At 40.5% G+C, this 23,519-nt stretch overlaps 1 long non-coding RNA gene across 1 annotated transcript; it reads left to right on the top strand.

Annotated features, from left to right (window-relative positions):
- Positions 1–3,809: 3,809 nt before the first annotated feature.
- On the top strand, positions 3,810–21,154 carry LOC140686951 (uncharacterized). The gene is made up of 3 exons (XR_012060955.1): positions 3,810–3,850; positions 19,565–19,721; positions 20,893–21,154. It is a non-coding gene; the product is annotated as an uncharacterized lncRNA (long non-coding RNA).
- The last annotated feature ends 2,365 nt before the right edge of the window (positions 21,155–23,519 follow it).

The raw sequence follows: 23,519 nt of genomic DNA, 5'->3' as shown, positions 1-23,519 counted from the left end.
ATTCCATGCTGTATATTACCCTCGACCCTGGCTGCGGGTGGGGGTTGGGGAACAGGGAAGTCCCGACCCCTAGCATTCTTGGCTGAATTCTGATACTGTCTAATTCTGCCTTTCTGTAGTACTAACATTACAGAAAATTTCAAAACTATAGAAAAATTCAGCTATGATCCCACTCTCCTAAAACAACTGCTGTTATTTTTTGGCTACATTTCTGGAGACTTTCTTTCATTTTTCATCCTTTGTCATATATTTTTAAAATTGTGGTAGATACACAAAACATAAAACTTACCATTGTAACCATTCTAAGGTGTACAACTCAGTGACGTTGTTACATTTAGTGTTGTGCAACCATCACCAGTATCTTGTTTCAGAACATTTTCATCACCCAAAAGGAATCCCCATATCCATTAACAGTCACTCTCCACTCCCCCCTTCCTCCAGCCCCTGACAATCCCTATCTTTGTCTTTCCATCTTTATTAATTTGCCTATTCTGGCTGCTTCATGCTGAGTAGCATATTTCTAGGCTAAGTTCATTTATACTGTATAAGTGTATCTTATTTTGTTTTTTAACTTACTATTATACTTCATGTAGTCTTCCATACAATTATTGTCATCACCATATTAGGTGCTGCATAATATTCTATTGAGAACGTGTCATAGCTGACGATCTTTTCTTATTTTGTGTTTGTTGCAAAATTTCTTTTTTGGGGAGTAGGAAGGTGCTGCTATAGTCAACACCATGATGAACATCTTCAGGCGTATAGTTTCTTTCCAGATTGTAGTTGTTTCCTTGGATTTGATTTCCTATGTGGAATTCCTAAATGAAGACCCAAAGCATTATGGCAATCTTTAAGCTCTCTATTAATATCTCCAATTTACTTTTCAATAGAGTTATATTAATTTTCAACATTACTGGCTATACCTCAAGTACCTGTTTCACCTTATCCTTGCCAGCAGTGGCCACAGTTTTTTTTCCTGAGTCTCTTTTGCTTGTGACATACGACTTTGAAACCGAAGATGTTTTTAGCTCCTCCATTCCCTCATCACTGGCAGAGTGATTTTCTCGAAAAACTGGCATATCAAGCCAGATAACATTTCCAATTTATTGCTACTGTGAAAGTGGCTGCAGGATAAGAACAAATACAGTCTGTGTTCAATCTATTCAATTAGAACAGAACAAGGAATGTATTTCAACACACACAAATCAGAATATCCCATTCTGGTTGAATCCCATTTAGCATTTATGTAAGCTTAATTAAATCACCAATGGGGTTTCTTACGAGGAGAACAGCCTTCAGGAAATATGCTTGCTAAATACTCTTCAATAATGTTTGGGGGGTGGTAATAAATTAGTGATGTGGGCTGGTTCTCAGAGTCCCTCGCATCTCCTCCAAGTTCTGGCTCTGCTAGAGCTCTGGGCTTATAAACAAAGGAGTCAAAGCTGGGGTGTGGGGCGGGGCAGCACTGCGTTGCAGACTCCTTAGCCTCAGGCTCCCTGCTCGCGCTTTCAGGAGGAAGCATGCCTTCTAACACAAGGCTAGGATTTTCCTACAAAAACAACCCAGCCCTCATCAAAGTGGAGGGTCAGGCAGGAGGGAGAGAGAAGGAGACCCTTGTCAGCAATTCCTGTGAAAACCAGTGGCTTGCTCAGTGCCTACTGCCTGGCTGTCTCTGTACCCGAATACACTTTCCAAATGCTCCCCATCACTCTCTCTCTCTCCCATTGCAGTTGGGATGTACCCAATACAAAGTGGTAAATGACACTACTTATAGGTGACAAAGTCCCTGTGCTTCTACCACCCAGGCCAGGATGGTAACACTCTGAAGAGTTGAAGCACATTTCTGGCCTTGTGAGTCTCATTCTTGATCAGCTGAGCATCTCCCTACCTGTCAGGTTTGCAGCTAAGCTTGACATGGATGCATAGGGTCACACTCAAGGAGGAAAGTACTGTAATCTCCTGTATTTTACAGAGAAACAAATAGCATAAGAGAGGTTAAGGAATAAGAGTTAAACCCAGATCTTTCCTGGTTTCTGAGGTCAAGTTTTTAACTATCTTATACCCAGATTATGGAGAAAAGAAACCCAAGGCTGTCTTTCCTAAGTGAATGTGTCTCTTGTACAGAGCCCAAGGAATGCACCAACACAATTGTCCATGAGTGTTCTCTCCTAATAAAGCTTGCGTTTCTGTATCTTAAAGCATTTAGGAGAATGCTGCAGCTAATTAGAACTGAGGGTGAGATCCCATATAATAACAGATAGGCAGAATAAAAGGAGTTTTTTTTTTTATTATACTTCAGTTACTCAAATCTTGTTTCCCTAATTTCTTTTTACTGGGCTCCCAGACTCCAAGAATTTTGAGGTCTATTTGGGGGAAACTACCATAAGTAGATCCCTTTCCAAGAAAGATAAAAGGGCCTTGGAAGCAGTTCGTTCATCCCCCTCAATTTACAGATGAGGACCCCAGAAGGGAAGTCATATTGCCAGGATCACACAGAACCAGAATTCGTCCCTTGGTCATTATATCTCAGCTGCATGCTCCCTGCAGGAGAGCAAAATCATTCGTCTTCTCTTTGAAAGACAGGGGATGGCATTTCCCTGGGATGGATGAGTTCCAACTCCAGTGATCCTTATATACAAAGATGCTAACTCCGTCTGCTTGCTTTGCAGGCCTCAGGTGGCGGTGATGTGGTAGGTTAATAGCCTCTTTGAATATGAAGACATGTGAATTGGGAAGCAGCTGAGTGTAACAGAAAAATAAATTTGAAAATTGAAGGTTAGGGTTGGGATTCTGGTTCTGCTGCTTGCTACTTGTTTGATCTGGAGGAGTTCTGAATCTCGCTACGCCTATGCTGTTCACCTCAGTGTCCTCGGTGTCCGTGGCAGAGCCTGACACAGATTAGGTGACACCCACATACATTCAAATATAACTCATTCTTTTAAAAATATTAATTGAATGGTTGTCATCATGGTCTCTGTTATCAGGTTGCCTAGCTGAACTTCACACTAAGTCTGTGAAGCTAGGAAATAAGTTAATAATGCAGATTCTCAGTTTTATTTTCTAGAAAATGAGAGCAATAATAGGATCTACTTTGAAGGGTTATTGAGAAGATGAAATAAAAGTGCAGGCATAGAACTGATACCAAGTAAACACTCGAGTATCTTTCTTTGTACATGTGGGAATAGATGGCAGGAGGTGAAGAGGAACGTTCAGAAGGGACCACACTTTGAGTGACCTTGAATATTATACTGTGGAATTGCACTTATTCTTATGAACAACAAATTTCATAGAACTAATTCCAAATTGTGCGAGTCTTGGGAAGCTGGTTTCTACCATGCTAGACGTATGTCCAAGACAAGCCTGTTAGAGAAGCTCCCCTCCTTCCTTCCTTTTTTCATTCTCCTTCTCTCTTTCTTCCTTCTTCAGCCTGGACATCACATTGCAGGTCTCACTTGCAAACTTTTTTCCCTCTCAGTTGCCAAATTCCAGACTGGCTGCCCCTCCCAGAAGCAAATTACCTAACTTCGAGTGGGTGGTGAACACAGGGAGAAGTTTAAACCCATCCCACTTGGCAGAAAAGCAAAACACCCATGTCTTATTATCTCCAGTTCTTTTTCTTTTCTGTTCCTTGTCACCAAGGTATTTGGAACCTCTGTCTTCAGCCTCCTCCTCCTCCTCCTCTCATCCTGTCTGAGTCATGTGTTGATGTCTCAATTCTGAGCCAGCTGCTGCAATGAACTGTGATATCACAGGCAGGATTTATTAGCAACAAAAGCATCTGTCAGGAGGGAATCAGAGAGGCTTGGAGACGCTCTACAGGGAGAGAGAGAGGCCGAGCTCAGACCAGACAGTGAGTGAGGCTGTTGCCACACTGTTACTTACTGTTAATTAAACATAAGTAATTTATGTTCTAAGTGCTTTAAAACATATTAGCTTCAATTTTCTTAATATCTCCATAAGATGTGTATTATTGTTCCTGTTTCATAGATGAGAAAACTAAGGTTCAGAGACATTGCCCAAACTTGCATAGTTGGTCATTGATAAAGCTAGGGTTTAAATGTAGTTTCAAGGGAGAATAAAGTCTATGCCTTCAACTTGTACTTTCTCCATTCAAAGACCCTCCCTTAACAGAAAAAGAAATGAGGGACTATTTCTTGCACATTCTCAGGGGTGAGAACAGGGATCATATATTAAGACAAGTGGAGAAATGTGTGAGGATTGGCACACAGTTTATGCAGGAAATGGGGAGAGAGTGCACTGGCTGGGATCAGGCAGAAGATTTACCTGTAGGTCAGAACAGGTACTGAGTAACTCAATCCGGCTGCAAATACTGACCTCAGAGGTGCAAGCAAGCAACTGAAGTCTGGTATTAAAGCATAAATTTAATTCTAGCCATTGGAGATTGTGGCAGGCCCTAGTAATACAGAGGCTTAAGTGAGCAGGTAGCCCCACCTGGTGACTCGGTTCTGGGAATAGGAGCAAAAGATTAGACTCTAGCCCTGACTAGAGGCAGGCAGGGCAAAGAAGTCAGCACCTTGGACAGCGATGGAGTCCCTGGAGAAATCTATGGCGTAAACCCGCCAAAGCCTGAAAGTAGGGCTCAGGCACTTTCATGGCTATTCCTGTACTGACCAAGAAGGAATCAAAGATGCTATCCATGTACTTGAGCTGTTAGTACACAGTCTACTAGCAGAGAGTTGCAGCGAAGTTTGACAAGTACTAGCTATTGTGGGGAAGCATGTATTCCCATGGAGGGGCAACAACCTTGGCTTAAGGTGATATCAAAGAAGCCTTCTTGGAGTGAGTAGATGCTGCCATCTCAGCCAGGGGGAGAAAGAGGTGGGAGGCAGAGGGAAGCGTGAGCAGAAGGAGCAGCAGATGCAAAGACTTGAAGGTGGGAAACTTCCTGATGTATATTGAAAATCAGAGTTAGATTACCATGACTGGAGGGTGAAATGCAGAGAGTGTGGCAGGAAAGAGGAGTTTGGAAAGATAGAAAGAACAGCAAAACCTACAAGAGCTTTGAAAACTCTGATGAGGAGTTTGGGAAATTATAAATACTGAAGAAACCTGGGAGTCTAGCCTTTCTTTTAAAAAGAGGAGAAAGGATTTGGCAACATCTGGACCCTTGTTGCTGTATAACTTACAGCGGAAGAATAGCTGCCTCACTTAGAATATTGAATATACTCCAGTTTCTCGTATCTTCCTTCTGCATGCTCTAGCAGACCGTGGTAGGGCAGTAGAGTTTTATTTTGAATATTTATTTCAAGCAGGAGAGAGATATGATCTTATCTTTACAAACATCATCCTGACTTCTCTAAGAAGGAGGGGCTGAAGGGAAAATTATCAATTAGCTATCCATGTTATATAGGTGGGAGATAATGGTGATCTGAATCATGATGATGGTGGAGATGGAGAAAAGGATGGATACGATGGATAGATAGATAGATAGATAGATAGATAGATAGATAGAGGGACAAAGAGAAAGCCAGGGAGAGAGTGAGAGGGCACAAGAGAGAAAGAGAGCATTTTTAAGGAATTATCTCACTCACACAATTGTGCAGGCTGGCAAGTCCAAAATCTGCAGGGTAGATAAGCAGGCTGAAGATCCAGGGAAAAGTTACAATTGGAGTCCAGAAGCATGTTGGAAACTTTTCCTTCTCTTCATGGGAGGTTAGTCTTTTATCCATTAAGGTTTTCAACTGATTGAAACCCTCCACTCACATTATGGAGGGTTCTTTGCTTTTTTTAAAGTCTACTGATTCAAATGTTAATTCCATCTAAAAATATTTTCACAGAAATGTCTAGAATGATGTTTGATTAAATACCTGGGTCCTATTGCCTAGTCAGGTTAACACATAAAATTTACCAACATAAGGATGAATTGTTCAAGCTTGTTAATATCAAAACATGTATTAGAGATTCAAGAATGAATATCCTGTAGATAGTGAACTACATATAGACACCGAGCCAAATCTTGCCTGCCGCTTGTTTTGGTAGATAAAGTTTTCTTGGAACACAGTCACATCCATTCATTTATGTACAGTCCCTGGCTGCTTTCATGCTACAATGACAGAGTTGAGTCTTTGTGACAAAAACCATATGACCTGAAAAGTTGAAAATATTTACTATTTGGCCTTTTATAGGAAAAGCGTGCTGTCTCCTAATATTGAAAATTAACCACACCTGTCTGGAACTCAAGTTTCAAGTCTGAATTGGATACATGAAGGTAGAAGAGAGTGTGGATTAGAAATGGCCTGAGTATCTGGACAGGTTTCTGATGTGCCCTAACATTTAGAGGTTGAGCAGAGGAGTTTGTGAATGCACAAAGGAATCTGGAAAGAAAATGAAGCAGCCAGTGAGACTGGAGGAAAACCAGAAGAATGTGGTGTTCTAACAACCCAGAGAGGAAGAAGTCTCAAGAAGGAGGAAAGCTATGTTAAATTGTCCTGAAATGCAAAGTAAGATGGAGACCCCTGGATCCGGCAACATAGTAGGGAGGAGGGTATAGATGATTTTGAGTCATGTTAATGAAGCTGTGAAAAAGAAAGTGTATTGAAATAAAATGAAAAGAAAATGAGATGTGGAGGAAGTGGATCTATCAAGAATAGATGAATTTTTCAAGAAGTTGTACCATTAAGCAGAAAAATAAGATGTTACAGGAAAGGGGTCATGGGTTTAAAATTAAATATTTTTGGTAAAATATAACATATAAAGAAGAGAGCATAAATCATAGATGTGCAGATCAAACATTTTACACAGAGTGAACACACCTATGTTATGACTACTCAAATCATAAAACAGAACACTACCAGCATTTCAGAAGCCATCTGTTATAGACTGTATGTTTGTGTCTCCCCAAAATTCATATGCTGAAGCCCCAGTCCCCAAAGTTATGGGGCTTGGAGATGAGGCCTTTCGGATGTAATTAGGTCATGAGAATGGAGTCTTCATGATAAGCTTTATGCCCTTATATGAAGAGACAGAAGAGGGCTAGCTTCTTTCTCTGCTACACGAGGAAACAAGGAGAAGATAGTCACCTACAAGCTAGGAGGAGGGCTTACTAGAATGCAACCATTCTGGCTCCCTAGTCTTGAACTTGCCAGCTTTCAGAAATGTGAGAACTACATTTCTGTTGTTTAAACCATTCAGTCTGTGATATTTTGCTTTGGAAACCAGAGCAGAACAAGATGTCTTCCCTGTACACCCTCCAGTCTCTGGTGTGATCTGTTCTAGAAGGGAATTTCCAGGATTTGTTTGCTTGATAATATCTTCATTTCACCTTCATTTTTGAAAGGCTATTTTCACAAAGATTATAATTCTTTCCTTTCAGCACTCAGAATAAATCACTGCATTTGCTTCTGGATTCCATCATTTCAGTTGGGAATTGGATCATCAATTTTATTGTTATTCTTTTTGATGTAACATACCCCACCCTCCACCCTCTTCTAGCTGCTTTTACAATTTTTTTTCTTTGTATTTCATTTTCAGCGATTTCCTGCAATGTGCTTATATGGGTTTGGTTTTTTTGTTTGTTATCCTGCTTGGAGTTTGTAGTGATTCCTGAGTCTATAGTTTTCACCTATTTTGGAAAAAAATCTACTTTCACTCTTTGTGTTTCATTCTCTCTCTGTCTCTTTTTTCCTCTCTTTATGAGATTCCAATTACACAAATGTTAAATCATTTCATTTTGTCCAATATATCTCTTAAGCTCTTTTCCTTACTTGGAGTCTTTTTCTTTCTTCTTTTTATAGTCTGTATTTTTTTTTTATAAAGTCCTGCTTTTCAGTTCAATGACTTTTTGCTTCATTTGGTTCTAATCTGTTATTAAACCTATCCACTGAATTCTTAAACTTTATTTTTTTCTTATTTTTCAATTTTTGATTTGCTGCTTTTAAAAATATATATTTCAATTCTCTGCTAAAATTCTACACTTTCTCATCTATTCAATTAAACATATTGATCAGAGTTATTTTAAAGTCTATGTCCCATAAGTCCAATATCTGAGTCGTCTGTAGGTCTGTTTCTGTTATAGTTCCTCTTGGTTCCATTTCTTTATATGTTTAGTAATTTTTGATTGAATGCTGGACATCACACATAAAAAAATGAGAGTCTGTGAATGGTGTTATTTTCCTCCAGAATGTTTATTTTAGTTGCTATAAGACAGATTAAGATAGATACCTTAATCGAATCAGGTATTGAGGTAATTTAAGGCTGGGTTTCAGATGACGTAAGGTCCTATATCTAGTGCACCTTTAATCCCAGGGTATAGCCCTTCAGGAGTATCTACTAAACCCCCAGTGTTTTCAGGGCCCTGAAAACAAAAGCTTTGCTTAGATTCTAAGCCCCTTAACAGAAATATTCAGTTTCTTAATCTTCTGTGATGCTTACGAATTGGCGGATTCCTTTGGGGAAAAAGTACCATAGAATTTCAGGCTTACTTCTCACTGGCAACTTGGCTTCTCAATTTCTGGCTTCTTTCATAACTTAAACCCCCAATTTTAATTTTCCTAGGCCTAAGAGACTGCAGGAAGTCTTTTGTTGTTGTTGTTGTTGTTGACTTTCTGCTCCAGTTCTTGACATCTCATCCCTTTGTAATTAACAAATATCTTTATTATGATAAAATATAGAGGGCAGAAAACTTACCATTTAAATGATTTTAAAGTATACAGGTCAGTGTATTAAGTGCACTCACATTATTATGTAACCATTACTACTATCCTTCTCCAGAAATTTTTTTATTATCCCAAACTGAAACTCTGTACCCAATGAACATTAAACTTCCCATTCCTCTCTTCGTTTCTATTTCCTCCATTTTAACAGGAGGAAAATCTAAGAAGAGAAAACAGGTATGAGTAGATTTGTGGTGAAGTAATGAAAAACTTCCTCCATTGACTTCTATTTTCCCAAAACATAGGATCATAAGAGAATAGGAGGCATGGAGAGTGAGAACAAAAGGTCTGGAGACAGAGGAGACGTGATGAAACAGTCCTCTGGAGGATAGGAAGTGGTCTTATGGGAGAAATGCTTAGGATGGGAGAGCAGCACTGAGCATCCATGGGAGGTGTGTGGTCATGAATTTTAAGTGAAACTGGTTGGTCTGCCTGTTTGATTTTTCCTCAGTGAAGTTTAGCTAGTTAGAGGAATTTAATTGTTGAACAAGATGAAAGAAGAGAGAGAGAAGACACTTGCAATGTTTTCAAGGGAGTAATTATCAAAAATGGTCATGAAATCTAAGTTGGATAAGGAGATAAGTGAAGATGGGAGAAGACTGATAAATGGTGGAAAGACGATGTGGCTAATGGACCAGAGATTGTAAAGAAGGAAGAGTTGCTGTGTTGAGGATTCTGGCATAGGTGAGCAGGAATATTAAGTGATGGCTTTAAGACCGAGTTGTTTTAAATATATTTTAGATCTGCAGATTACTGGTGGTGTAAAGTCCAGGCTATGAACACTGGAATGGGTGATGGAAGTGGAGTAGAATAAAAGGTGATTGGAGGAGAGTAGGTCAAGGAACCTAATGACTTAGTCTCATGAACTTTTTTTGGCCACCAAGAAAGATGAGAAAAGTCGGGGTAGGAAGAAAAATCATGAGCCAGGAGCTAATATACTCAGTGAATAAAGAAATCTAAGCCCTTGCCTCCTTTCAGACATACATTCTCTCTCTTTCCTTTCTCTCTCTTTCCTCAACTCTGTGAGAACGCATCCAATGACTAGAAGACCAAACCTCCCACCCTTTAAAATAGCTTTATGTCACCCTGAGATAATCCTAAGAAATTTATCTGGATTTTCATGCAACTCACTTTGAGAAGAGATCCTACATACTGGCAAAGCCAACATTAAACCACTATTGGAATCTAGTTTGTACCTGCTCAAGTTCTCTCTAATTAAAAAAGAAAATCTATTAAGGCCTGGAGAGAAAGGAACTACATAGGAACTGTGGGCTTCCTCCCTAATATCCATTTATCTTTTTAAGAAGTAGCTATGTAGTTTGAGTGGGATTGAATCTACTCTCAGGTTAATCAGCACAATGTCATTCCCCTTGGACATGGTTGCCTTGGTGTCAGGCAAACAAACTAAGTTATACTGATCAGAGTGAAGCTCAGAACTTTCTATGGTTGGGAAAAAGGCGCTCTCCCAGGCTCTGATATGAACTCTAGACCTGCTTCAGCTCTTTGGCTACCATGAGGGCAAAGTCAGGAGGGCAAGCCTGGAGGATGACAGAAATTGAAGAAGAATCATGATCAAACAGTGTCTGAAACCTTAATGACCTTAGACATTTTTTACATGAACCCATAAAATTCTGTCCATATTTAATCCAATTTGTTTAGGTTTCAGCAAATTGCACCTGAAAGCATCCTTACTAATACAGAAATATTTGACATGCCCCTTTCTGTGCCTACATCAGATATAGCCAAAAATCAGAGCGTCTTCAAGATGGATGATCACATTTGACCAAGACGGAAGCATGACCAAGGCACACACCAACAGGCTAATGTTCTGTGTTCTGCTATGCTTTTGGCTAAAGTTCTCCAATAAAATAACTGAATGCTGAGCGACCTGAAGATTTAATTTGAATTTAGATGCACCTGTTCTCCTGAATGTCACACTGGCACTGCCACAGAGGCTCATGTCTGGTTTCAGGCAAACAGCAGATAGTGTGCAAACTCACTTGCCGTCATCAGAAGTGCTCCTCTCTGCATATACAAGCTTCCTGCAAGATTATTTTTTTCTTCAGGCCTCTGCTCCTTGATATCGGAGCTGATTTAAGCTGTTAGATTGTGAAACATAGCTTGCTCTGATGCCCCAAGGGAACTCAACGGAGAGACAGCTGGCTGCTGATTAGGTGAGAAATGCAGCCAATGTATCAAACTTGCCTATTGACAATCCAGCTTGAAAGCCGAGAGTTTCCCTTGCCTATTAGGCTGCTCCGGTTGGCCTCATCACTGTGCGCACCTAATGAGAAAAAAGGCTCAGAAAGAGTTCATGGAAAGATAGTATTTCCTTCTAAACTGGCAGCCAAGCCCGCTGTTGCAGAAAGCACCGTCTGATCTACCTCCTAGTGGGAAAGTTGGTGTTTAAGCAGCTGCAGGGTGTGGGGAAGGAAACAGTCTATCTAGGCACTCCTTTAGAAACCTGTGTTTATTGAACTTAGGAGAAAACAGGACCCAGGGTAGAAAGTGTAATCCTTTTTACCAGGGTTTTACTTAAGAAAAAATAGGTGTTAGCTTTGGATTGCCATTTGGATTGCTCCATTTGGCTGCAGGTGTTTTTTTCAACTTCAACATGCAGAACAGTCCTTCCTAGAACCTAATACTCAAGGTAAGGGATACACCAGCAGCTCCATTTGCATCCTTTGCCTAGAAATAGTATTTTGGACATACGTCTATTCTACAGATTAGGCAGTGAAAGCTATGGAGTTCAATAACTTACCCAAAGTCATACAGCTAATCAATGCTGCAGCTGAAACGTAACCTGAGCCCACCTGATAACAAACTCTCTCTCCTGTAACATAGGTTCTCAGTCCTTGGCTGGACGTTGGAATCACCCAGGGACTTTTTTTTAAAAATTACCAATAAAGAGATCCTACCCAAGAGTCTACCCAATTCATCAAAATATTTTGGAATAGGGCTTGGACATCAATATTTCATAGGATCTCCCCAGATGAGCTTAAGTCGCTACTGGGGATGAGAAAAACACAGCTATTGCAGAAAATCTTTAACTTTAATATGAAAATTATTGGGAATTATTGTTAAAAAGGATTCAGTAGGTCTGGGGTGGGACCTGAGATGCTGCATTTCTAAGAAGCTCCCAGGTGATGTAGATGCTAATTGTCGGGAACCACGCTTTGAGTAGTAAGTCTCTGCGACAAGGTTTTTCAAACTTTGATAAGAATCACTTAGAATGCCAAGAAAGAGAAGCTCAGGTCTGTCCACGTAGAATATGTCCTGGGCTTCTGTATTTATATCAAGTTGTCCAGAACCAATGATCTACCATAAATTGCATTGGTTCTCAAACTTGGCTCCACATTGGAATTAGCTGAGAACTTTAAAACAAAATGATCCCCAGGTGCCACCCCCAGAGTTTCTTCTCTAACTGATCTGGGATGTGCAACTTGCCTGCTATAAGAAAGGCAGGTTCCTTGGCCGTACCCTAGGCAGTTCCTGTGAATTATAATCAATGGGAGGTTAACCTGAGAATCTATATTTTTAGCAAGCATCACAGGTCTTCTTTTGATCAAAGTAAGGTTTGCTCAAAAATAAGCACTAGGAATGAAACAAAATGACACTGGCAATGTATAAAGAATTTTTTTTTTCTTTTCTCTGGGTCTAGAATGAACTCTTCCCTCTTGCTGAATCTCGGGAATTTGGACTGCATCTTTTAAAGCTTAAAAGCTAAACTTTGGTTAGTCTTTGGTTCCTGCTATTAACTATAGCCATTGCTTTGCCTCAAGGTTCTTGAGACCTGTTTCCTTTGCTTGCAAAGGGCAAGTTATCCCACTATTCAGCCTTTAAGAATTTTTCTATACTGTATGATAGGAAGAAGGCTATTGAAAGTTGACTCCTGTTGTTTGCCTCCTCAGAAACTCACATACTTCTAGTTTTTGTTTTCACTTGAGGATTTTTCTCCTCTCCCACTTTCTGACCCAGCCCCAGGAATTGCTACCTGCATTTTCAGAGAAACAGAGAGGGAGAGAGACACACAGATAGGCAGAGATAGAGAAAGAGAGAAATGGAGAGATAGAGATTTATTCTGAGGAATTGGCCCATGTGATCATAGAGGCTGGGAATTTCCATGATCTACCATTTGCAAGATGGAGACCCAAGAAAGCCAGTGATATAATTTCAGTCTGAGTCTGAAAGCCTGAGAACCAGGTAGCTGATGGTGCAAATCCCAGTCTGAGGGCAGGAAAAGTTGACAATTGATGTTCCCTCAAGCAATGAGGTAGGAAAAGGGGTGATTTCTCCTTTCTCCATCTTGTGTTCCTTTCAAGCCTCAATGAATTGGATAATGCCCACTCACATTAGGGAGGGCCGTCTACTTTACTGAATCCACTGATTCAAATGGAAATCTCATCAGGAAGCATTCTCACAGGCACACTGAGAAACAAAGACCAGTCAAGGTGACACATGAAATTAATCATCACACCACAGCACATAAAATAGACCTAGGTCAATCAATGTGTCCCATACCCCTGGCCCATGGATTGGTTCAAGAATGTGCATATCAGTATGCTTGTGACCCAAATAGAGTAAAACAAAACAAAGATAAAGAGTCTTTTGTATCTGGGCGAGAAGCAAGTCCTCTTTTCCCATTGAGACTGAACCTGATTGCACATGAAGAGAAGCTGTATTTATCTTGCTTTCTGAGAGAGAGCTTGGGTCATTGAGCTTGAGAGCAAAACCAACACAACGATAAAACTGAAATTTCAGTGAAGACAAACCTTGCTTAGCACCTGGATCCAGCTATGCCTGAAGACATCCTCCATTGATTTTCTATAATGTGAGTCAATTTGGATTTTGCACAAGCAAGTTTGGGTTGAGTGCACTTTCCTTGAAATCAAAAGAGAGTTCACTGAAGTTGTTAGTATTTAGAAGGTGACTCAGGTGTACTCTGCAAGAATATGGAAACTGACCTGAAACCTCAAATATACATAAAAGCTGATATGTTAACAGAAAAGTCCACCCCCTGTTGGCTATTTTTCATCACTTAATAAGGCATTGGAAGGCAAACAAGTGTGTGGTTTGTGAAGGTAGCTGTCTTATGTAATAAGAGATGATTTCCTTTACTCATCATTGGAATATTTGTAATGTTCAGAGCACTCTCCCTAGAACTGTATCTCCTCACCTGACCTCATTGTCAGACACTTTCGTGGTCATCCAGTGACTGTAAGGAATACAAATTTTTGGTATTTTTTTAAAAGATTAATTAGGATTTTTTCAAATAATAAAGCTAGCATGTAACATGTTATCAGTTATTAAGGACAACAAAGTTCATTCCCACTAGAGCAGTTGTTCTCAGTCAAGGGCTGTTCTGCCCCTAAGAGACATTTGACAATGTCTGGAGACATTGTGGGCTGTCACGTAGGGGTGGGGGAGTGCTGCTGGCATGTAGTGGATGAGGGCTGCTAAGAATGTTGCTAAATATTCTATCCTGTGCTTGAAAGCCTTCAAACACAGAGCTATTTAGCCCCAAATTACAAGAGTGCAGAGTTTGAGAACCCTCAGTAGATAGAGGTCTGATTATGTTTGCAATCTTTCACCTAGACTAATCACGGTTGAATCAGCATAGGAGAGGTTCAATATCCAAATTTGTTATCACTTTCTACCAAATTAGAGAATCCCAGTGCACTATTAGAGATTGCTGAAAATAATATTAAATATTTAGTAGCTTTGTCATGTAGCGAGGTGTGTTGACTGTAAATAGACTGAGAAAGCTCTCCAGAAACCAAGGCAAATCAGGATACTAGCTGCTTTCTCTGATTCTTATGCTTTTGGTTGGCTATCTTTCATGGTTTGTGTCTTTTGTCTTTACCCGTTCCATTCTTCTCTCTTGGCCAATCCCCCCCAAATCCATGAGGCTAATTGGTGTGTGTAATGACTGCACCAGTCGTGCAGGTAACAAAGTAACCTTTAGCTCTCAAGGATCTCAAAAACAACTCATCAGTTGATGACTTAGAAATAACAATTCCTTCCATTTGACTAGATCTTTAAGGTCATCAAAATGTGTTCACATACATAGTCTCAGCTGGTCTGTGGTGCAGCCTTGTTAAGGAAGGTAAGATAAATGCCATTAGACTGACTCTAAAGATAAGGAGACTGAGGCTCAGAATGTTTCAATGACTTTCCTGGTGTCACACAGCTATTAACAGGAAGTATCAGGTATAGAGCCTGATTTCTGTGACTGCTATACTCATCTTATTTTTAAAAAGATGTTTTCTTATTTTGTTTTAAATTACAAAAAGGGTTTATATTCTTATTAACTAGCAAAGAAAGAACATGAAGAAACACTTAAATCTCTCTTTGTTTTCAATTTCTGAATCAATGGTTCTTAACACTTGCTATATATTAGAACCATATGAGGATCTATTAAAAACGTAATGCCAGAAATCCACCCCCAAGGATACTGGAGTGGTCTGGATTAAGCCACAGGCATCAGGAGCCTTCCAGGAGCTGAAAAATGAATGTAGTTGTTAGTAACTTTGGAAAATGGTATTTTGACCAGAAACTGTAAGGCTAACTACAAGAAGAAATTTACATGAACACTGAACTCTGTTTTGTAAGTTTGTCTTTCACAGGGATCTGGTTACCAGTTGTCAAAGTACTTTCATCTACACTAGAGTTGAACAAATAAGCACATGAATGGGAGATAATGGGAGCCAGATTGCTCACTATCAGTGAAAGAAATTATAAATAAGCAAGAAAGAAAGGGAAGGATGAACCCTGAGGTATTTGACTAGAGTCAAACATTAGTATGAATTTGGATTTAATTTTTTTAAAATTATACATATATATATAATTATATACTGCACATAATTATTATATATACCTTGTATAACTGGTAACATTTTATCAGTTATTAAGAAGGACAGCAATGTTTATTCCCACTAAAGCAGTGATTCTCAATCAGGGACTATATATGATTATATGTGATTATAGATATATGTACATATATGATTATTACATATGATTATAGATATATGTATATATGATTATATATGATTATAAATATATGTGTACATATGATTATACGATTATAGATACATGATTATATTGATTATGGATATATGTGTATACCTGGGTTGTATATATATATGTCCTACTTCTGTCTGCTTAGAGGCCCCAGAAACAGTGACACCTCTGTTACAATGAGACGATCCTGCCCAGACCTTTGTTTCTAAATATCATCTGTCTTAGAGAAGCGACTGATTCTAAGTTTGGGACAGGAATATACAAGGTGAGATTGTAATACCTCATAGTTCCAGGAAGTAAGGAGGTGCTCAAAAAACAAGGATAGGGACACGCCAAAGGGACACACAAGCCAACCTGAAAGAACTTCCAGGGGCCAGGGCTAGAACAATTTGAGGAACACATTAATATGGCATTATATTATAACCTAAAGTATAAAACAAATACACACAAGTCCATATTGATACAAATAAGTGATGGAGTCTACAAATAAATGGGAGCGAAGAGGCAAATCCTCCTCACAGAGTAATTCCAAAGATATGTGTTTCCACTGATCCAGGAGGTGGAATTTAAATCTCCCCTCATCTAACTGAGGGTAGACTTAGTGACTCGCTCTCAAGAAATGGAGTATAAAAAGTGAAAAATAGAAACCTAGCGGTGGAGGGCCCTGGTCGACACCACCTTAACCAAGTGATCAAAGTTACCATCACCAGTGACCATTGGTGGCATATGCTCCCAAGATGATGCGGGTTGGGGGGACACAACACATCACCTCTGACATTATTCCCCAAAGTCCATAGCCTCATTCTAATCGTAGAAAAACACCAAACCCAAATGGAAGGACATCCAAAAAAATACCTGACCAGAATTCTTCAAAACTGTCAAGATCAGGAGAAATAAAGAAAGACTGAGAGACAGACATAGATCAGAGAAGACAAAGGAGCCATAATGACTAAGAGCAACGTGGTGTCCTGAATTGGATCCTGGAACAGCCAAAGGACATTAGTGGAAAAAAAAAACTGGTAAAATACAAATAAAGTCTGGAGTTAGTTAATACTAATGGACTAATGTTGATTCCTTAGCTTTGACAAATATACTACCGTTTTCAAGACATGAACAATAAGGAAAACCATGAAGGAGACACAGGATAGTCCATACTATCTTTGCAGAAAGCTTTCTGTACAATCTAAAAGTATCCCAGAATTAAAAGTTCATTTAAAATATGCAATTCCTCAATTCACTTAAAATATTTAATTAAACTTCATGGTTGCTATGGGGGAAATTTCCCCCAGTTGATTCTAATATTCAGCTAGAGTTGAGGACCGCATTCCCAACAGCATTTAAGGTGATCTTCCACCCCAGTGTCCTTGAGTATATGAATGCAGACATATAAACGCATAGTTACTTTGAAAATCATCAGCTTTTGCTTTAAAAAGATCATACAAAATGTGTTTCTTTGCAAGTTCTCCTTTAGTTGCAGAATGTCCCATAATAATATACATGTGCTGCTGTTTAGCTGCCATTTCTTTTCTTGATAGACATTCAGTGTGTCCCATTCTGTATTCAGTATGTCCCACTGTCTTGTTCTGTGAAATATGTCTGTGATGTCGATGTTAATGCTTTGGGCTAGTGTTTTCATGGATAGTCTTGTGATGACTCCTTGACAAAAGGTATATTTTCTCTTCCTGCCCATTGCAAATACTTTTCTGTTCCCAACTGAACAATGGCCCATTCTGAAGGTTTGCCCACATCTCTGGTTTTGGATTCACTCTTTGCCCTTCTTAAGCCCTCATCTGAAAAACCATTGTCCCCTGTGCACTGAGGCAAGAGGCACTATGAGTTGCTCAGCAACATAGGAGCAGTGAGAATAAATAATGAGAGAGTGAGTGGAAATCGGTCAGAGATGCAATCACGGGGCAGGAGGATGGGATAAGGGGAAGTTGAGATCAGGTCCAGAGAAGGCAATGGGTAATCCAGACACCATGTCCTGGAAGAAGCACTTTTATTCCTTTCTTTACCTGGCTGACACCGAAACTGTTATAAGATATAAATTAGATCCAACCCCTCCCTACTCCATGCTAGTCTAACTCTTCCATGATTTTCATTTTCACTTTGAATAAAATATAACCTCCATACTGTGACCTCAAGGGCTTGTATTTTCTGCTCTTTCTGCTACTTCTCTGACTTCACATCATGTCTTTTTCTCTCTTGCCATCCTCACGGTGGTCACTCTGGTCACCTGTCAGCTCATGGAAGGCATGCATCTCTGTCCTACCTCAATGCCTTTCTACTTGGGTTTCCTTGAGTATTTGAATGACTGGCACCACCTCATCTCTCACTTCTCACCTATGTGGTCAACTCTATAGACAAGAATTCTCTCACCACCTTATCCTAGTACACTTGTTAGTGTTCAATATTGCACTTTGTGTATCCCCTTCCTAGCACATTTCATGACCTATGAAGTCTTTTATTTTACATCCTTTCTTCACTAGATTGAAGCTGTATGAAAGCAAGGTCCTGATTATCTGGTTCATCTCTGTATCCCTAGCATCTGACACATAGCAGATACTCAACAATTATTTTACTGAATGGATAAACAAATGTATAAATAAATGTGAAATACCTAAGATATTTCCCTATTTGCAAGCTAACAATTTAGGCTGCTGTGGTTTCATGGATACTGGTAGAAAACAAAGACACTTTGGCTAGAGATGAAGAAAAGTTTATTACTCATAGCGATACCAGTAGCCGGAACATCAGCATACATGATGGTTCCCTGAGCCCAAATTTCCACGGGAGATGCAAAGAGAACAAGATGACATTTGCACACGCAGTGGATGCATTGCAGGCAAGGAGCCCTGAGCTTAGGGAGTCTGACTCTTTTATAACAAGCAGTAGGCATGCCTGCTGAAAGCAAACCTGTTCTCTCCTCTAGAGGGAGACACTCTCGCTATCTTCCAAGGCTGGTCACAAGCATCTTTGAAAAGACGGCCCAGAACAAAGTCAGTCCCTTCGCTCTCAAGATATTCAGAAAGGCAAGAAACTCATGAAGACTTGACTTCTTTGACTAATATCTCCCCATTTCTCCCTCTACCCAGCTCCTGGCAACCACCATTTTCCTCTCTGCTCCTATGAGTCTATTTTATATTTATCATATTAAGTGGTACCATATAGTATTTGTCCTTCTGTGTCTGGCTTATTTCACTTAACATAATGTCCTCCAAATTAATTCATATTGTTGCAAATGACAAGATTTCCTCAATAAAGAGATTTTTTTTAAAAAAGAATTGTCTTCTAATAGAAAGGATGTATATTTTATTTCGGGGTTTAGGACCCATCTATCCTGAATTATTTAAACAGGCTTGGCACAAAGATAGTTAATCCACACTTGAGTTTTTCCCAAATATTCTCATATATCCTGGAGAATTCTCACAGCAGATATGAAGGGGAGAGACAGTAGCCAAGCTTTAGACCTGGGAACTCGGTGCTTTGCAAAGCAGCAGGGCCCCAACATATGATCTAGAATTCAAGGTGAAGTTCTGGGGAAGTAGGTGGGCAATAGTTAATATAAAATAGCAAAGGCCAATGTGGACAGCTGAGCCTGTAAACTGGGCCATCACAGATATATGAAGCCCTGTGTGGATGGGGACAGCATTCATCACATCCTTGGGCCCCCAGTACCCTCAAAGGTGCCTACATATAGAAATCTCTCCTTAGTCATTGTTGATTTAAGGACTGGATATTGGAATGATTGAATAAACCAGAGACAAAGGTTTTGATTTGGCTTCTAAATAAGCACGTAGCTTTCATCTTGGGGGAAGGGAGCCCCAGATCCTGCAAATCTCAGCAGCTACACCTTGCCTCCTGATTTCTAGGCCTCACCATAGAGAAGAAGGCTTGGCATCCCATTTTTGCTACATTTTCCTGAGAACCGAAAGAAGACAAAAAAAAAAAAAAAAGCTAGACTTGGCTTTCAGTAGGCTCGGCTGGGTGGAAATGAAGACTGCAGGGGCACAAGGCAACACGATTGAGGTGGGTAACTGTTGGAGCAGTTTATGGAGATGCACTCATATTTTTACCCAGAGGTTGGCAAGCACTTTTTCTTTTTAACATTTAATTACGAAAAATGGTGGTGAGGCGATCAAGAAACAGTGACTTTCAAATACTGCTGTAAGGAAGGTTGGCAGTATCTGTTAAAACCAAACATGATAGGGGTGGGTGGAGGGTGGAGGGTATAGCTCAGTGGTAGAGGGCATTCTTAGCAGGCACGAGGTCCTAGGTTCAATCCCCAGGACCTTCATAAAGAAATAATTGAATAGATAAATCTAATACTCCCCCCCAAAAAAACTAAAAAAGAAATATATTTAAAAAGAAACATGATCTAAATGACTCCATGATTGCCATCTGCCCTAGAGATACACTGCATACATCCTGTAGCACTACTTACTCTACTGAACAGTTAGGAACAACTTGACATCCATTAGGAGGGGAATAGCTAAATAAAATACAATCAAATAGTATAGAGCTACGAAATGGAATATTTCTGAGCAAAAATAAAAGGTTCAAGAATGATACAGAATCTAACCTTTAATGAAAAAGAGTATGAAAATGAATATACATATGTATATGCATGACTGGGAGATTGTGCTGTACGCCAGATACTGACACATTGTAGTTGACTGTACTTCCATTAAAAATTATTTTTAATTTAAAAAAAGAATGATAACATTAAGACACAGAGAGATTCTATTTATTTTTGTGCATGTAATGGATACTTCCCAAGTTGATGGTAACCACTAACTTTGGGTATGGGAACAAGAAACAGGGGTTGGGTTGGTGATCAAAGGAGACGTTACCTTTATATGAACAAGCATTAACCTCCTGGGAGAATGAATATATGTGCAGGTACCAAAGCAGTTAACTAGGGGCGTTGTCTTATCCAAATGTGACTATTTGAATCCTGCCTTTGCCACTTACTAGCTGTGTGACCTTAGGCACATTGGCTAACCTCTCTGTGCCCCATTTTCCTCATCTGTAACATGGGATAATAACAATATCTGCCTCACAGGGCATTGAGGACATTTAAAGTATTTTATGCAAACAAAATACTTAGAAAGGTGCTTATCCCATAGTAAGCTACCAATAAATGTTAGCTATTAATATGTTACCCATATAATTAAAATCAATTTAAAATCTTATTCAGGATATAAAGAAAAGAAGGAAGAAAAGAAGGAAGGAAGAAGAGTTCACGTTGCTCCTTCCAAAGTAAAAACAGCCTCTGATCAGAAAAGTGTGTTTACAGAACAAAATGCCCTCTTGAATCATCTGGAAATGTCATCCTCGTTCTCCCACAATCGGGGTAATTATCGCGGCTGGGAGCTGTTTCTTTAACACGTTCCCAATCATGAAGTGGCAGCCCAAGAGTTCAGAGACAGGGAAATGTCTTCTTTCTCTCTCTCACTCTCTTTTTCTTTTGAACGTAATCTAAATTTAACAAGCCCATTAAAGCAAATGTTTCAACAGTCGACATTGAACTGATTACAATATTTAATAAATCCTACTCCCAAATGAGAGCTTTCAACCGCCAGCCAGGAACCAAAGCTGTACTCTCTTCATCCCTTTTGTGCCAAGATCTTGTGGGAGTGCTACGTGGGGAACCCCCTTTGTGCTCCATCAAAGAGAGGGGAGTAATTATGATCACCTGTAAAAGTGCCGTTTATAGCTCCCAATTCGCTTCATAATGCTTGATAAAGCTGGGATCCAGCTTTTCTCCCCCCACAGCAGAGTAAAACGCTATTTCAATGGAGATGGGGAAAATTCCCTTTGTTCCAAGGCCCTAAAACATGGCCAAGGATGTCGGTTTCCCACCCTGGATATGTGACGCTGGGGGAGGCACCTCGCCTTTCTGGACTTTGCTCAATTATAAAACAAAAGGGTTTCACAAAATGCAGATTTTCCTCTGCTAGTTTATATTTCTATGGTTATCGTTCCAGAGTCACCTCCCTCTGCTAAGTGACTGGGGGATGGACACAGTTCCATGAAAATTGATGGACAGCCTTCTGCTCCCTGGGTTCAGATATCTCTTTCGTACACACAGTGACGTCCTCATGTCAGAGTGAAACTGCTTTCCCGCTAGGATCTGCAAGGGGGAAGCCTGATGCATCAGTGCGGCGGTGGTCGGGGAGGGGGTCCCCATTCTGGAAAGGTCTTTCCTGGTATGAGCAAGAGGAGAATCTGCAGTCTGGAAATAAGAATGGTGGCAGTGGATCCTGATGGCATCCAGGGCTGTCCCAGAGAAGAATTGCATCTCTCAGGTTATCTGTCCCTCAAAGCACCTGAGAGGTAGCAGGTCTCCAAGCCTCTGTGTGCCTGGATCTCTGAAGCTTGCTTACGTCTTTTTCAGATGAGACCTGATCATCTCAGGCATGTATCTGTCTCTGTACCTCGGACTTTCTTGCCTCCCAGGGATGACTCTTTTGCTGTTCCTTGAGGGCATGTGTCCCTGGATGTCAGCATCTCGGTCTGTCTGAGTTTGCTTCTGTTTTCTTCCTTCTTTTTTCCTTTGGAGCCTGAAATTTACTGACCTTTGTGGCTTACAGCTTGTGTGGGTGTCTGAAATAGTTAGGGCTTTTAAAGATTCAAAATTTACAACCAGATAAAAGAAAAAAATCAGCCTCTGAAAATTCCAGCGCATGGTCCCAGCCCAAGGGTAACTGCCCCTGACAGCCAGCTTCCCCAGCCTTAGGGGAATCCTCCTACCCTCAGAAGCCCTCAGCCTGATGGGAGATGTTAAAATGAATCAGCCAGGGCCCAGGTTCCCCAGAGGAAGGGAGAGAAAGCCACAGAGCTATGCATCATCTCTGTTTTCCTGCCTCATGGCTGTGGGCTGCTTAGAAAAAGCCCAGGGAGGTCCCTATATCAGATGGGCTGACGGCCTCACGCCCCTCTGGTTCCCAGGGAAATCATGCTTCGGTTGATCGTAGGATTTTCTTGAACCTCTAGCCTAGGCATAAATACACAGTAGTCCCTTCCTGAGGCTAGCAGCCAAGCAGATCTCCCCTTCCCCAGCCCTCCTCCGGCGCCCCGCTGCGCAGGGAGGGGCAGGAGGCTGAGACACAGAGGAACTGTGCCTGCCCAGGCCACGTGTCCTTCAATTAACCATCACCACACTGTTACTGCCTGCCTGGCCCCCGGGTCTGAGGCCATGTGAGGGCGCGACCTGGCTCGTACCCCAGGATCTAACAGGATGCTTGGCGTGCAGTCAGGAAAAACATCTATTTGGTTAACTTGTAAAAAATGGTTAGGCTGCCAGAGAGAAGCAGAAGGAGGTCCCAATCCAAGCAGGAGACTTAACAGCAGCCCACTGGTCCCACCCAGAGCCGGATCTCCCTCACTTCTGCCATTTTTCTTCTTCTTCAAAACTGCAGAATGATAACTAAGAAGTAAGTACAGCGGCTGCTTCTGAGGAGGAGCTGGGACACATGGGGGATGGAAAGGAGACTTAGTGTAACCTGTATAAAAATAATCTTTGATTTTAAAAAATCATATATAAGAATTGTCCTATTAAACATTAATATAAGTTTAAAGTTTGAACACAAAAGGCAGAGCATTTTAAAAGTCTAACTACCTCCAGTGACAATGAATTCCCCACCTCCCTTTGTGGTTGGCAGAATCACGGTCCCGGGAGCTGTCCACGTCCTATTCCCTGCATCCTGTGAATGTGTTACCTTATGTGGGACTCTGACCATGTGACTAAGCTCAGGACTTTAAGATGGGAAGATTATCCTGGATTATCCAGATGCATCCAGTGTAATCCCAAGGGTCCTTTTA

The sequence above is a fragment of the Vicugna pacos genome, chromosome 18 (genome assembly GCF_048564905.1).
Source record: "Vicugna pacos chromosome 18, VicPac4, whole genome shotgun sequence".
Lineage (NCBI taxonomy): Eukaryota > Metazoa > Chordata > Mammalia > Artiodactyla > Camelidae > Vicugna > Vicugna pacos.
Note: the sequence above shows the minus strand (reverse complement) of the source record. Positions and strands in the feature narration are given on the sequence as shown.